The sequence below is a fragment of the Pristiophorus japonicus genome, chromosome 3 (assembly GCF_044704955.1).
Source record: "Pristiophorus japonicus isolate sPriJap1 chromosome 3, sPriJap1.hap1, whole genome shotgun sequence".
In the NCBI taxonomy this organism is placed as follows: Eukaryota; Metazoa; Chordata; class Chondrichthyes; family Pristiophoridae; genus Pristiophorus; species Pristiophorus japonicus.
In genome coordinates, this window is record NC_091979.1 from 169,845,090 (window position 1) to 169,859,132 (window position 14,043).

Sequence of the window (14,043 nt, forward strand, 5' to 3'; positions counted from 1 at the left end):
CATTGAGAGGTATCCAAAATCCTACTATGTATTGCTGCCTTATACCATGGGGAGATATCCATTAACCTTTATTAAACCAAACCAACAATTGTTTTACTGAAAGCATATTTTAAGTAACGTAGGCACAACCACAATCATGGAGGGAGGGGAATGAGAGATACCTGCCCATTCTACATTTTTGACTTGCGTGAGTCCTCCTTTTCCTCCACTCCAAAACCTGGAATTTTCTCACCCAAACTTCCCCGCCCTTCTAAACAATCTATACATGGTTGTACCTTTGGCAGATAGAGATGTGAAAATTGGGAGTCTAGTTTAAGAAGAAAATCACAAAAATTAAAGTAGGAATTGGAGCAGTAACAACAATAGTCTTCAAAATTTTACGAGGTGTCTGAGACTTGACTCCCTTTTAAAATCTTCAAGAAACACTGATATCTGTACCTAGTTCCAAATGTTCCAAAAAAACCTCTCCAGTGGTGCTGGGTATATACAGGGCCTTTTATTTAACTTCAGTCAGCTCAAAGGAAGCTGACGTAATAGGTAAGTGCAATTAACATTTTTAAATATACTCGACAGTATGCACCGCTGTTGATTTAACAAAAAACCTGTGTTTACCTTGATCATTCCAAGGCATAAATTGCACATTCAAACTCTCATTACATAAATAAAATGTTTTTTTGGAGCCTGTGAAAAATCAAAATAACTCAGAATCTTTCAGAAAAATAAAGCTTGCTTATATCCTAGAAAAATGAGAGACTCTCTGTTAGGCTGCAGTTGCAGTGGGTATTTTCTCTCTTGATTTGATGGTAGCTTTTTTACCGGCAGTGACTTTACATCATGTTGGATTTTCCAGTTTATACTGCAAGGCAGGTGACGACCCCATCACTCAATGGGTTAATGCAATGCTCATTGCGATACAGAGCAGCATCAAACATAGGACCTCCCTGGTCCCATGTTTGATGCCACTGTGTTCCGTACTAGCTAATCTCAACCATAGTGGTAACGGACACACTACAATTGATCACGATGCCTTTGGGTAGGGAAAGATAGAATCAGCCATGGTTGCTGTTCCTGATAGCTACCCAGTGACCCAATGGTAGAATGTGTGGGCACTGGGTGAGAACAGAATTGGGCTTTGCCCCTAAGGTTTGATGGCACTCCCTAGCCATGAAGAATGGACTCTTGAGTCAGGGGTGCCCATCAGGGGTAAAAAAGAAGAGCAATTCTACCATGAGCTTTGGGGGATAGGCATTTCTTTTTGTTTTATTTACTTAATTTAACTGAGAAAGCAACAAATAGGTTAGGAAACTAGAAAGAGCAAAGGTAGCACAGGGAAGGGGGGAGTCTATACCAAAACATGGGGCGGGGGTGGGGGGGGGCAGTGGTTGGTGATGGGCATTCCTGACTTCAGTGAGGTGTTAGAGTCAGGTACCATAGGATTGCCAGTGCTTGTGGAACTGTACCCAGCATGAGTCTGTGCCTTGAGGCATGAAAAGCGGTGAAAATATAAACTGCAACGCCAAATTTTCAAATGTTCACAAGTTGTTTACAATTTTGTCATGGTTTCCACCACTTTGCAGCAAGCTGATTTTATTTTCTCAATGATTTCACAATGAAACAGAAAGTCTCACATCACTGTCAAATCATTCAGCTCCTGGACTTATGTTGATAATGACTATATCACAGAAGTGTGACATTCTGAGCAGCGCAACTCAAAGAATGTCACAGGGCAATCGCAGCAAGTCAGCCAGCTGTCAAGTCTCAGCTTACCAGTGGGAAATTTGTCTTTTGTAAACTGCATGGTGTAGAACCTCCACTTTTGTGGTTATCACCCAAAAATGGGCGATATTTCCAGCGTGGGCATTAAAAAAGGGTTTTCACATTGCCGGCTTCACATCCATTCTCAAAGCACCTAGTCTCCATTTTTGAAAATGGGCGTTACCGCGAGCGATCTGAAATGGGCGTTAGCGTTACATTTTTTTGACCTTCTGCCATAAAGTGTGGCCGTCCTTAGCAACGGCATGGCAACGCTTGATTCCTGCGATTCAGGAGGTCAAGGGTCATCATGACATGCGCAGAAGAGGAGACAGAGAGAGAGGGAGCTCAGAGGGACTGAAGGCATGTCTGGGTGTGGTGTGGCTGCTTTGGGAGGAAGGAGGGAGATTTTAGAGCTTCACACCGAGTAGGCAAACTGTTGTGTATGTATAACATAATTATACATACAGTTACATGAGACTACTGGATGTACCTTCACACTGTATATACTATGCTTGTACCACCAGAGGGTGCAACTGGTGGAGATCTAGGGGTCACCTGTACACAACAGGTAACCAGGTATAAAAGGGAGCTCACCATGCATTTACCCTCACTCAGGAGCTGTAATAAATGGACTAAGTCACCACAGTTCAAGCACAATACCTTATCTCGTGGAGTCATTACTAGAGTGCTTACAGACACAATAACTGGCGACCTTGGCACGTGTCAACAATTTGCCGATGGGGAAGATTGGGAGGCCTTTGTGGAAAAGCTCGAACACATTTTCATCGCGAACGACCTGGCAGAAGACAACCCGACTTCACTGGCTGATAAGCGCAGAGTTATCCTGCTCAGCAATTGTGGGCCCACCATCTATGGCCTCGTCAGGGATTTGCTAGCCCCAGCGAAGACAACGACCAAAACATATGTGGAGCTCGTAACAATGATACAGGAGCAACTTAAACCTAAAGAGAGCATCCTCACAGACAGACACTGGTTCTCTAACTACCGGCGGCCCGAAGGCCAAGAAATCGCAAAATATGCTGCAGGCCTCAGACGATTGGCTGCACCGTGTGATTTTGGCGACCACCTCACCGAAGCGCTGCGGGACATCTTCATTATCAGCAACGGCCACGAGGGCCTCCTCCACAAGCTGCTCTGTGGACATCACGGTCACCATGCAGAAGACAATTAATGTGAGCCAGGCGTTCATGATCTCGACCTGCGATTCCAAGTGGATGACTCACCCCCAGGACTCTAACCCCAAGTACTGTGAACTGACTGGCACCTTTTAGAAGCAAGGCTGCTGCACGCAGTCCCTCTCAGGGGAGAGAGAACAGAACCCCGAGTCCCGCAACCCTGAGTCCGCCGCATGGGGCCAACCGGCTAACCCCATGTGGCACTGTGGAGGAAATCACAGGGCCCACCAGTGCCGCTATAAAGACTATACATGCAAAGACTGTAACACGAAGGGCCACCTGCAGTGAATGTGCAAGAGAAATCGTACTCACCGAGTCGATGAAGAGTTGGCCGATCATCCGGGCTCCAGTGACGATGAAGAGAGAGTCCATGAGGCAGCTCAGCCCCACGATGAGGTGTCCGGAGTGATTACCTGCACCACCGAGAGCTCCCCGTTGAAAATGGAAGTCGAAATCAATGGTGTTCCAGTCACGATGGAGGTGGACACAGGGGCGAGCCAATCACTGATGAATCGGGCAGCCTTTGAGAAACTCTGGGACAATCAAGTCGAACGACCTAAAATGATCCCGATCAAAGTGAAGCTGCTCACCTACACAAACGACACCATCCCAGACGTTGGCAGCGTGGATGTCCAAGTGTCCCATGATGACGCGATGCACAAGTTACCTTTGTGGATCATTGCTGGGGATGGTCCAACGCTCTAAGGAAGAAGATGGATGAAAAAGATCCGGTGGAGCTGGGAAAACCTCCAACCTTCAGCGATCGACGTCATCCGCGGCCCCGAAGTTGGATCTAGCACAGCACCTGAAAAACCAGCCGCTCAACTCAACTGTGTGGAGATGACCCAGACCGCTCAACTCAACTGCGAGATGATCCAGCCCAAACGACCCGACCTCACCTTCCAGTGGCAGGACTCCGGAGGAAGAAAATTGGTGCAGAAGGCAACTTCCCCGCTTCCATGGCAGAACCTGGGGAGAAAAGGATCACCGCAGCCTACCTCGTGGAGAGAAAGAAGATGGCGCCCGAACCACAAGGTGAAGTGCCTGAAGTAAAGATGGCGGCGGCCAGACCACGAGAGGCAGCGTTGATGGAGCAACACGTGATGCCGAGCAGCGAACCGGATTGGGGTAAAGATTGCAAGGCCCTCTTAAAGGAGATCGGCAACCCATCACAATTAAAGGGACAGTTCCACTCTTTATACAGCGATGCTGGTGATACATATGTCAGAGGGATGCCAGTGATACATATGTAAGAGATGTAATTGTCAAATTCAGGTATGTAACTGTAACTAACCATGATAAATCGGGCGATTGCAGTCGGAACCAATGTATTGTGAGAGTAAATGAAATGATGATGTGCGATGCCGGGTTCTACATGCATGCCAACAAAACCAAGGGCAACCTCCCGTCAGAAGCACCCAGGTCCAGCGGGCTACCTGACCATGTAGCCTGTGCCTCCGGGACCAATGTGATGCCCCAGGGAGTGTTGCCACACATAGAGGGAGCATACCAGCTGCAGGGCCAGCGATCAGCGGACGGCAAAGGCACCACTACCAGTGCCCTGCCCCTGATCGGCTCCACCTCTCTGGCCACCAGCACCAGTAACGGGAGTAAGAGGCTAGCACCCTCCAGCTTTCCCAATGGGACATGGGTTGACCAGGCTCCCACTATTGCTGAAGGGCAACAAAAAGACACGGCAGCCCTCGAAGGAGGACAGGGAGGCCACATACTACTGTGGCTCTGCCCACCACTAGGCAATGGCAAAGGTGCTGAGACTCAGCCAGGTGAGCAATCCGAGGCCACCCAGCTGGCAGGGGGCGCAGCGCCGCCATCAGACAACCTGGACACAGTCCAGTCACTCTGGAACTAGCGTCCTCACCCACCTGCACCTACACAACCCAGGGGCAAGACTGTGATACCATGTATGTACATTACCTGTAAAATGTACTTGTTCCACTACTGCAGAACCCAAACAGTGATGTAATTAATCCCATGTGTTTTTTTTCTGTTCTTTCTTTCTGTACATGTATGCACATGCAGGTGTTGAGCCACACACATGGTCTATGTATTGGGGGGGGGGGGTGGAAATGGATGTATGTAGCCATGGACACACATGGATCACACCCAGAACCCACTCAACCCCCACTGCAACCTCAAACCGTCCACTGCTGACCATTTGTGTGGTAATAAGGACTTGGGGGTCAACAGGGAGAGGGCCTAGCCAAAGCATAGACAAGTTGCAAGGGCTTTTGGGCACTCAAGTCTAGGGCCAGAGCACACAATACAAAGGCCAGTGGCACGAGACTTAGGGGAGAGTGATGTATATGTATAATATAAGTATACTCCCTGTACACTGAATGTACAGTTACATAAGACTACTGGATGTATCTTCACACTGTATACACAATGCTTGTACCACCAGAGGGTGCAACTGGTGGAGACCGAGGGGTCACCTGTACACGACAGGTAACCAGGTATAAAAGGGAGCACACCATGCTGTACCCTCACTCAGGAGCTGTAATAAATGGACTAAGGTCACCACAGTTCAAGTACAATACCTTACCTCATGGAGTCATTACTAGAGTGCTTACAGACACAATACAAACAAAAAGCCCGAATTTGGCCTATAATGGAGAGAGAGGAGAAGGCATTACAGCACGCTGTGGAGACTATGGAGAGAGCAGTGAGGTGGGAAAGGAGCACATTGGAGGGCGCAAAAGAGCCAGGAGGTTCTCTGACGAGGCAAATGCCTCCCTCCTGCAGGAGGTCGAGTCACGCTGGGGTGATTTGACACAGGGAGGGTGTGGGAAGCCCACCCCAAAGGCATATTAGAGGATATGGACCGAGATAGCAGAGGTGGTCTCATCGGTGACTAACGAAGTTCGTGAGGGGAACCAATGCCGCAAACGATGGAATGACCTTGTGAGATCCGCAAGAGTAAGTATTACATTGATTTACATGTACTTATGTATTTATATAATTTCATTTGTAACAGTCATGAGTGGCTATCATCAGCTGTGAGGTCTTTCACTTTTACCGGGAATGTTTCGCTCAAAGCCTGCAGTCACGGTGTACGTCTTTAAGTAAAGAATGATAATTTTCAGAATAATCATGATTACATCTGTCAGTTATGTGTTGTATCAGTGTCTGTGACAGTACCTAGCAATGATATCACGCAATGATCTTATGCCATGTCGTCCTGTCACCTTTTACAGAAGAAGCTAGTGACAATGAGGTCCATGCAGAGGCGAACGGGTGGGGGGCCACCAGTCCTCAGCGACATCACTGAGATGGAGGAGCGGGTGCTCACACTTGTGGGGAAGCACCCCCGGACAGCCATGGAAGCATCTGCAGACTCTGAAGTGATGCCACATGAGTAAAGCTTACACCATTGCATGATGTAAAGTCAATAGATGCCACACCCACTCATATCTGAACAATCATATATGATAGATGATTTCTAAAATTGTCATAGAAATAATGATGGCCTAATGAAAATCATTGGAATGCAAATGTGTTGATGGTCATGAAATGTGATGTCTGTGATGATTTTGAGAGCAGTGCTGCTTTTGTCGTGTTTATGCTGTGTGTAGTGCTGGACTCACCTTGTGACCCTAGCATCCCCTTCTCCTCTAATAACCTCATTTGTGTTTTGCAGCTCAGTCAGCTGCTGCCACAGGCCTCCCAGTGGTCCCCGAGCACGGCACTCCATCCCTAGATTCCACACCACCACTGCGAACAACAGATGAGAGCAAGGAGCAAGATCCTGCTTCTGCATTAGAGAATGTTGCCCCCTTGGCACCCCCTGCTCCCGTACCCACATCTGCCTTCATTCCCCCCCCCAATGAGACACCGCTTGAGGAGCTCCTCGGCCAGGCACCGTGGAGTGAGGAGGGTAAGGGGTAGAGGTGGGGAGAAGAAGGGGAGATGGGAAGGAAAATGAGGTGCATGTCCGCAGGTGATGGCTGTGTTATATCTCCATCTGGGTGTATGCAATTGTTGTAATATATGGGGGCTGGAGATCACCCTCCTGCTTTGCCTTTGTATTCTGTGATGCTGGACATGTTGAACATTTGATTGATGTCAATGGTGGAAAAAGTGGGGTGTGAGCAGGGGTTGGGTGTTATTACATGTGATACTTATGATTTCAGATCAATGAAGGTATAAAATTTTTGTTATTGAACATAACCTTGTTGTACATTGTCTCAGATAGCTGCACCGTTACACACTGGTGATTCCTTAACATGAAAGGGTTAAATACAACTTAACATCAATCAACGTAAACTTTAACTGGCACCAAGGTGATGGGCACCATTGATGTCTGAGCTGCACATACACAGCAGTGTGTCAGCGTTGTCACTCACATCAACGCTCTTTCAGGCAAATCGTTCAGATATCAGTTCCTCACGTAAGAGTGCGATGTTAAAAATGCCAGCCACACCATTGGCATTCGTTCAGAACAGTTCCACTTTTTTGGGTGTTTTCTGGGCGAGCGATATTGTGATGGATATGTGTGCGAGGTGGTGAAAGTGACAGTGGCCGATCTCCTGGCCGTTAGTTTTGCCAGATGTGCTCTTTACGACAAAAAAAAGTGGATGGGCGGTATTATTGAATCTCGGTATTAATTCCATGTGGAAATTAACGCTGGGCGATATTATGGGTGTTGATTTCGCCCATTCTGATGATTCCGCCCCAAAAAAGTGGGCGGGCGGTAATATTTTTTCCCGGTGTTAAGCACATGGGGAAAATAACACTTGCCGATAAGTTTCTTAAAAATGCCTGTCAGTTTCCATTTTGTGCCAAAATGGGTGATATCTGGGCGTTATATGTAATTTCAGCGGTAAAATGGGCGTTAAGTGGGCGTTAAGCATGCAAAAAAAGTGGAGGTTCTAGCTCTATAAGTCAGTTGATCAAAAGGGTTTTCATCTGCCAAAATTCTTAAGTCACCTGACTCCTACTCTGATGATCATACACAGATAGGGGGGCCTGCTGCTACCAGAAGGAAGATTGCTACAAAATCTGTTAGACAAATCTGTTAGAGTTTTGTGAGGTTGTAACTAGCAAAATTGATAAGGGGGAACCACTGGATGTGGTGTATTTAGATTTTCAGAAGGCATGCGATAAAGTGCCACACAAGAGATTATTAAACAAAATTAATGCTCATGGGGTTGGGTGTAATATACTACCATGGATTGAGGATTGGTTAATGGATAGAAAACAGAAAATAGAAATAAATGGGCCATTTTCGGGTTGGCAGGCTGTAACTAGTGGGGTGCCGCAAGGATCGGTGCCTGAGCCTCAGCTATTTACAATCTATAACAATGATTTGGATGAGGGGACCAAATATAATATATCTGAGTTTGCTGATGATACAAAGCTTGGTGAGAAAGTAATTTGTGAGGAGGATGCAAAGGGGCTTCAAGGGGATATAGACAGGCTAAGTGAGTGGGCAAGAACATGGCAAATGGAACATAATGTGGAGAAATGTGAAGTTATCCACTTTGGTAGGAAAAATGGAAAAGCAGAGTATTTTTTAAATGGTGAGAGATTGGGAAATGTTGGTGCTCAGAGGGACCTGTGTGTCCTTGTACACAAATCACTGAAAGTTAACATGCAGGTACAGCAAGCAATTAAGAAAGTAAATGGTATGTTGGCCTTTATTACAAGAGGATTTGAGTATAAAAGTAAAGACTTCTTACTGCAATTATATAAGGCCCTGGTGAGACTGCACCTGGAGTATTGTATATAGTTTTGGTCTCCTTACCCAAGGAAGGATATACTTGCCATAGAGAAGGTGCATCGAAGGTTCACCAGACTGATTCCTGGGATGGGGGGATTGCCCTATGAGGAGAGATTGAGTAGACTAGGCCTATATTCTCTAGAGTTTAGAAGAATGAGAGGTGATGTCATTGAAAGATACAACATTCTTACAGGGCTTGACAGGGTAGATGCAGGGAGAATGTTTCCTCTGACTGGGGAGTCTAGAACCAGGGGTCACAGTCTCAGAATAAGGGGTCGGCCATTTAGGACTGAGATGAGGAGAAATTTATTCACTCAGAGCGTGGTGAATCTTTGGAATGCTCTACCCCAGAGGGCTGTGGAGGCTCAGTTGTTGAATATATTCAAGACAGAGATTGATAGATATTTAGATATTAAGGGAATCAAGGGGTATGGGGATTGTGCAGGAAAGTGGAGTTGAAGCCATGATCTTATTGAATGGCGGAGCAGGCTCGAGGGGCTGAATGGCCTACTCCTGCTCCTATTTCTTATGTTCTTATGTTCACAGTGAGTAGTTGTGGTGAATAGCATAGATGCATTTTAAGGGAATCTAGATGAACACATGAGGAAGAATGGAATAGAAGTATATGCTGATGGGGTTAGATGAAGAAGGTCGGGCGTAGGCTTGTATGGAGCATAAACTCCAGCATAGATCAGTGGGGCCAAATGACCTGTTCCTATAATAAAAACAGAAAATTGCTGGAAATACTCAGCAGGTCAGGTGCATCTGTGGATAGACAAACAGAGTTAACATTTCAGGTCAATGACACTTCATCAGAACTGGAAAAAGTTAGAGATTTAACAGCTTTTAAGCAATTGCAGGAGCAGGGAAAGGGGGGAGGGGAGGAAAGAACAAAAGGGAAGGTCTGCGATAGGATGGAAGGCAAGAGAGATTAAATGAGCAATGGGATGACAATGCAAGGCAAAAGGAGCTAGTAATAGGACAAATGAAGAAACAAAAGATGGGTTTAGAGGAGCTGTACACGGCAAGAGTAGAATCCTTTACAACATCAGCTGTCCAAATAAATGGGAACATTGGCTATGACCTGAAATTGTTCAACTCAATGCTGACTCCTCAACAGTGAGGAGGAAAGCTTTAGACTGCAGGAAGATATCGATGGGCTGGTCAGTTAGGCAGAAAATTGGAATATGGAATTTAATCCGGGGAAGTGTGAGGTAATGCATTTGGTGAGGTGCAGCAAGGCAAGGGATACACAATAAATGGGAGGATACTGAGAGGTGTGGAGGAACAGAGGGACCTTGGAGTGTATGTCCACAAATCCTTAAAGGTAGCAGCACAGGTTAATAAGACAGTTACAAAGGCATACAAAATGCTTTCCTTTATTAGCCGAGGCAATAAGAGTAGGGAAGTTATGCTAGAACTGTATATAACACTAGTTAGGCCACAGCTTGAGTACTGCATAAAGTTCTGGTCACCACATTACAGGAAGGATGTGATTGCACTTGAGAGGGTACAGAGGAGATTTATGAGGATGTTGCCAGGACTGGAAAACTTTTGCTATGAGGAAAGATTGGGGTTGTTTTCTTTGGAACAGAGGAGGCTGAGGGGAGATTTAATAGAGGTGTATAAAATTATGAGGGGCCTAGATAGAGTGGGTAGGAAGGACTTATTTCCCTTAGCAGAGAGGTCAATAATCAGGGGGCACAGATTTAAAGTAGTTGGTAGAAGGATTAGAGGGGAGATGAGGAAACAATGTATCACCCAGAGGGTGGTAAGGGTCTGGAATTCACTGCCTGAAAGGGTGGTAGAGGCAGAAACCCTCATCACATTTAAAAAATACTTGGATGTGCACTTGAAGTGCCATAACCTAATGCTGGAAGGTGGGATTAGGCTGGATAGCACTTTTTCAACCGCCATGGACACGATGGGCCAAGTGGCCTCCTTCTGTATCGTAATTTGCACTTGAAGTGCCATAACCTACAGGCTATGGACTTAGCACTGGAAGGTGGGATTAGGCTGGGTAGCACTTTTTCAACTGCAATGGACACGATGGGCCAAATGGCCTCCTTCTGTGTCCTAATTTTTCTATGATTCTATGGGCTCAATTTTCCTCAATTATCTGCGCCATTTTTTTGCCGTGCGCCGCTTTTTATGGAGTAACTTAAAATCTCCAAGTTTCCCCAAAGTTTCTATGCCAGCGTAATTCAGTTAGGTGCGATTTTTTTGAGTCATAGAAGCCTGAGGGGTGGGGGGGATGGGGGGTGTTGGAAGCTGAGCCCCTGTGTCTGGGCGGGGGAGCAATTCTGCCTGCCGACGCTCCGACCCTCGAGCCCAGTGAGGAGACGTTCGATGGTGGAGTGGTACTTTGAAAAACATCAAAAATATTTAAATTGCATTTGAATTCGTTGTCCCAAATATCTTCATTGAATGCCTAGCTTCCCGTTCTAAGCAAGCCTATTGCACATGTGCAGACCAGGGTGAGGTCCATACTAGGGCGTGCACCTTGGCAAGAGAGAGGAAAGGAGGTGTGAATGCTTTGTCCTGCTGTTTTGAGATTCTTGCAAAGCTACAATTTAATCATGAGGTCCATACTGACAATGCCATACCTTGTGCAAGCCTTCTGCATAATGGTGCTGTGGAGAGATGATTGATAGACATCATCACCTGTGGAATCTCAGAGCACGTAGGATGATGGGCAGCCTTACCCACATCGGGTATATCGAGACAGGCATTCATACCTGCACCTGAGTGATGCAGACTGTGTGAGAAGGCTGCGTTTCTGCAAAGAAGTTGTAACCGGGATCTGTGAGTTAATAAAAGCAGACCTGTACCCTAGAAGCATCAGGAGGACTGCTTTGTCAGTTGCAATAAAGGTTACATTTTATGCAGCACTTTAATTTTATGCATCTGGGTGCCTAACTGTTTTTCATCAAAATGACTTCAGGGTCATAGGAAAATTAAGAATAGGATAAACTGCTACGATGGACTGCAGAGGTTCAAGAAGGTGGCTCACCATCACCTTCTTAAAGGTAATTAGAGATGGGCAATAAATGCTGGCCTTGCCACTGATGCCCACATCCCATGCATGAATAAATTAAAAATAATAGGAATAGGCCATTCAGCCCCTCCGGCCTGCTCCACCACTCAATTAGATCCATTTTACTACCATATCTACATTGTAGGACCGCAATTTACCAGGCATAGTGTGGCTCCCACCCCCTCCCCCAATCTAAAATGCTGCCATTTCACATGGTCTTCAGCTTTCATGGAAAAAGTCATAATACCCTTATCAGTCCATATTTCAAATAAAGTTTGTAACAACAACAATTTGTATTTCTGTAGCAGATTGAATGGAGCATAATCAGAGAAAAATGGATACTACATTGAGCGTTCTCACCTCTCCAGCTCAGAAAGGACTGTATAATACTGGAGGCTGGTACACCAAGAGAGACAAGGCAGACCAACCTTCAGAAGGATGCAAAGGAGCTCCACCAGTGAGGATGGGAAAGTGGGGGTTTGTCCAGGCTCTGGGAAGTGGCCTAACCCAACAAAGAAAAGGTAAAACCTTTCTGGATCATCCCCCTGTGAAAAGGACAAAACTACAAGGTCCCCAGGGTTTTGGGGGGGATGGGGTGAAAGTGGGTCCAGACACTACCCTGATGATGTCCAGTCACAAGATGTACCAGCAGCATTCGACATGCATCCAATGTGGTGCAGGGCCCCACCGCCCCTTACTAATGATGAAAGAGAATGTTGAATTTGTGTTGTGGGGAAGACGGAGGGATCAACTGGACATGTTGATATCTGGACATCAGGGCATAGAATGGCTTGAGGTGATTCAAAAGAGGCATGAACCTGGTAGAAATACATCTGGGGAGTGGTGTTGGGGATGGGTAACACAAAATGAGTGATAGCTGATTGGCACCCTGTTTTACTGTAAAATGGGCTTCCGATTCGCTATCGAGGGCATGTAGGAAGGTATTTCTAGAGCTCTGTGCCATCATTCTCAGGTTTGACTGAAGGATGTGGTATTTGTTGTATTTTCATAGTAGTGCAAGCCTATTCCTGGCTTTGTGTTTTCCTGATAGCAGCCACGGGCTTGGACTTTAACTGTCAGTGAGTTTCCAGCAGGGGGATAGGGTTTACCATTGCCCCCACTATCTTTTCTGTGCTCTCATGTATGTAATATTTCCCACCCCTTTTTCCGCCCATGGGTGCACAAGATTTGGAGGTGAGTGCCCAACAAATGGGTGGGCATTTTACGATGCCATACAAATGATGGAAATTACACCCTACAGCATAATTTCCATCAGTTGTGCCCTAGCAGTGCTGGGCGGAAGGGCTGCATGTGTGTTTTGGGTATTAGGAGATTTAAAATTTAAAAGGACAGTTTCCCTATTATAATCACAGCCTATTTTTTTGAAAATGGGCCTCACTTGTTGACAATCTTTGGGTCCACAGTTAGCCTACTTATGCTGCAACAGTGCACTGAAGTGAGTTTCCTCTCCCTCTCCTGAGGGCCCACCTGCCCCCTAAATTACCCTGGACGCCTGCGAGAAATATAAATACCTCTGACCTGGAAAGTGTGCCAGGCTCAAGGGTGCAAATAATGGGTGGACATAAGGCTGATGATCTGTCACCAATGCAACTGAGAGGAAATTTGAGGCCACACTGTCAGAACTCTAGGCTATTGTGTATGTAGCACACTCCCCGTTCTATATTATTTTATGTGTAATGCATTCCTAGCTCTTTGTTATCCTGAGTATAACACCTGTAGGATGTTCGTTTTACACTCTACCTTGATTCGTAGGCATCGGGAATTATAAGAAAAAGGACTACACGCAAAGTTTTGGCTTAACCCAATTGTCAGTTTTATTATGCAAAAACTAACTAAAAACTACAGAACAAGATTTCTGAGAGAATTGACCGAAGACATACTATCACCCATCCAGTTAGTTGCTGTTATCGTAGATTGTATGTTCGTGGTCATTGGTTCCGTGACCGGTTGTTCCTCTTCGATGTTTCCTCTTCTGGTCATTCTCTTCTCTTCCATTTCTTCCATGTTTTCATTCCGTTCCTTTTCGTTTGCTGAGTTGCTCCCAGCTCGTGTATATATATATATCCATTTTGTGAATAAAGCATCCACTGAGCTGAAGTTTCCGTTAATGTGTCTGGATCAGTTTCATTGTTTGTGGTGATCCGTTTGACTGACTGTGATGATGGACTTGGATGTCCCCAATTTGCACACGGAGTCTACAGTGCAAAAGATAACTCCTTATCTTAGGTACCCCATTCTCCAAAAATGTACATCTTGTGTCCTTTTGTTGTCCTGGTTACTTGCAGTCTTGGAGT

The 14,043-nt window shown here is 45.9% G+C and overlaps 1 long non-coding RNA gene across 1 annotated transcript in view; it reads left to right on the top strand.

The window, feature by feature from the left end:
• The window catches only part of LOC139259367 (uncharacterized), an 85,767-nt gene extending 72,009 nt beyond the window's left edge, over positions 1 to 13,758 (top strand). The window contains exons 3-4 of the long non-coding RNA XR_011592543.1: positions 12,034 to 12,249; positions 13,502 to 13,758. This is a non-coding gene — a long non-coding RNA (uncharacterized lncRNA). The remainder of the gene's footprint in view (positions 1 to 12,033; positions 12,250 to 13,501) is intronic.
• Positions 13,759 to 14,043: the final 285 nt, after the last annotated feature.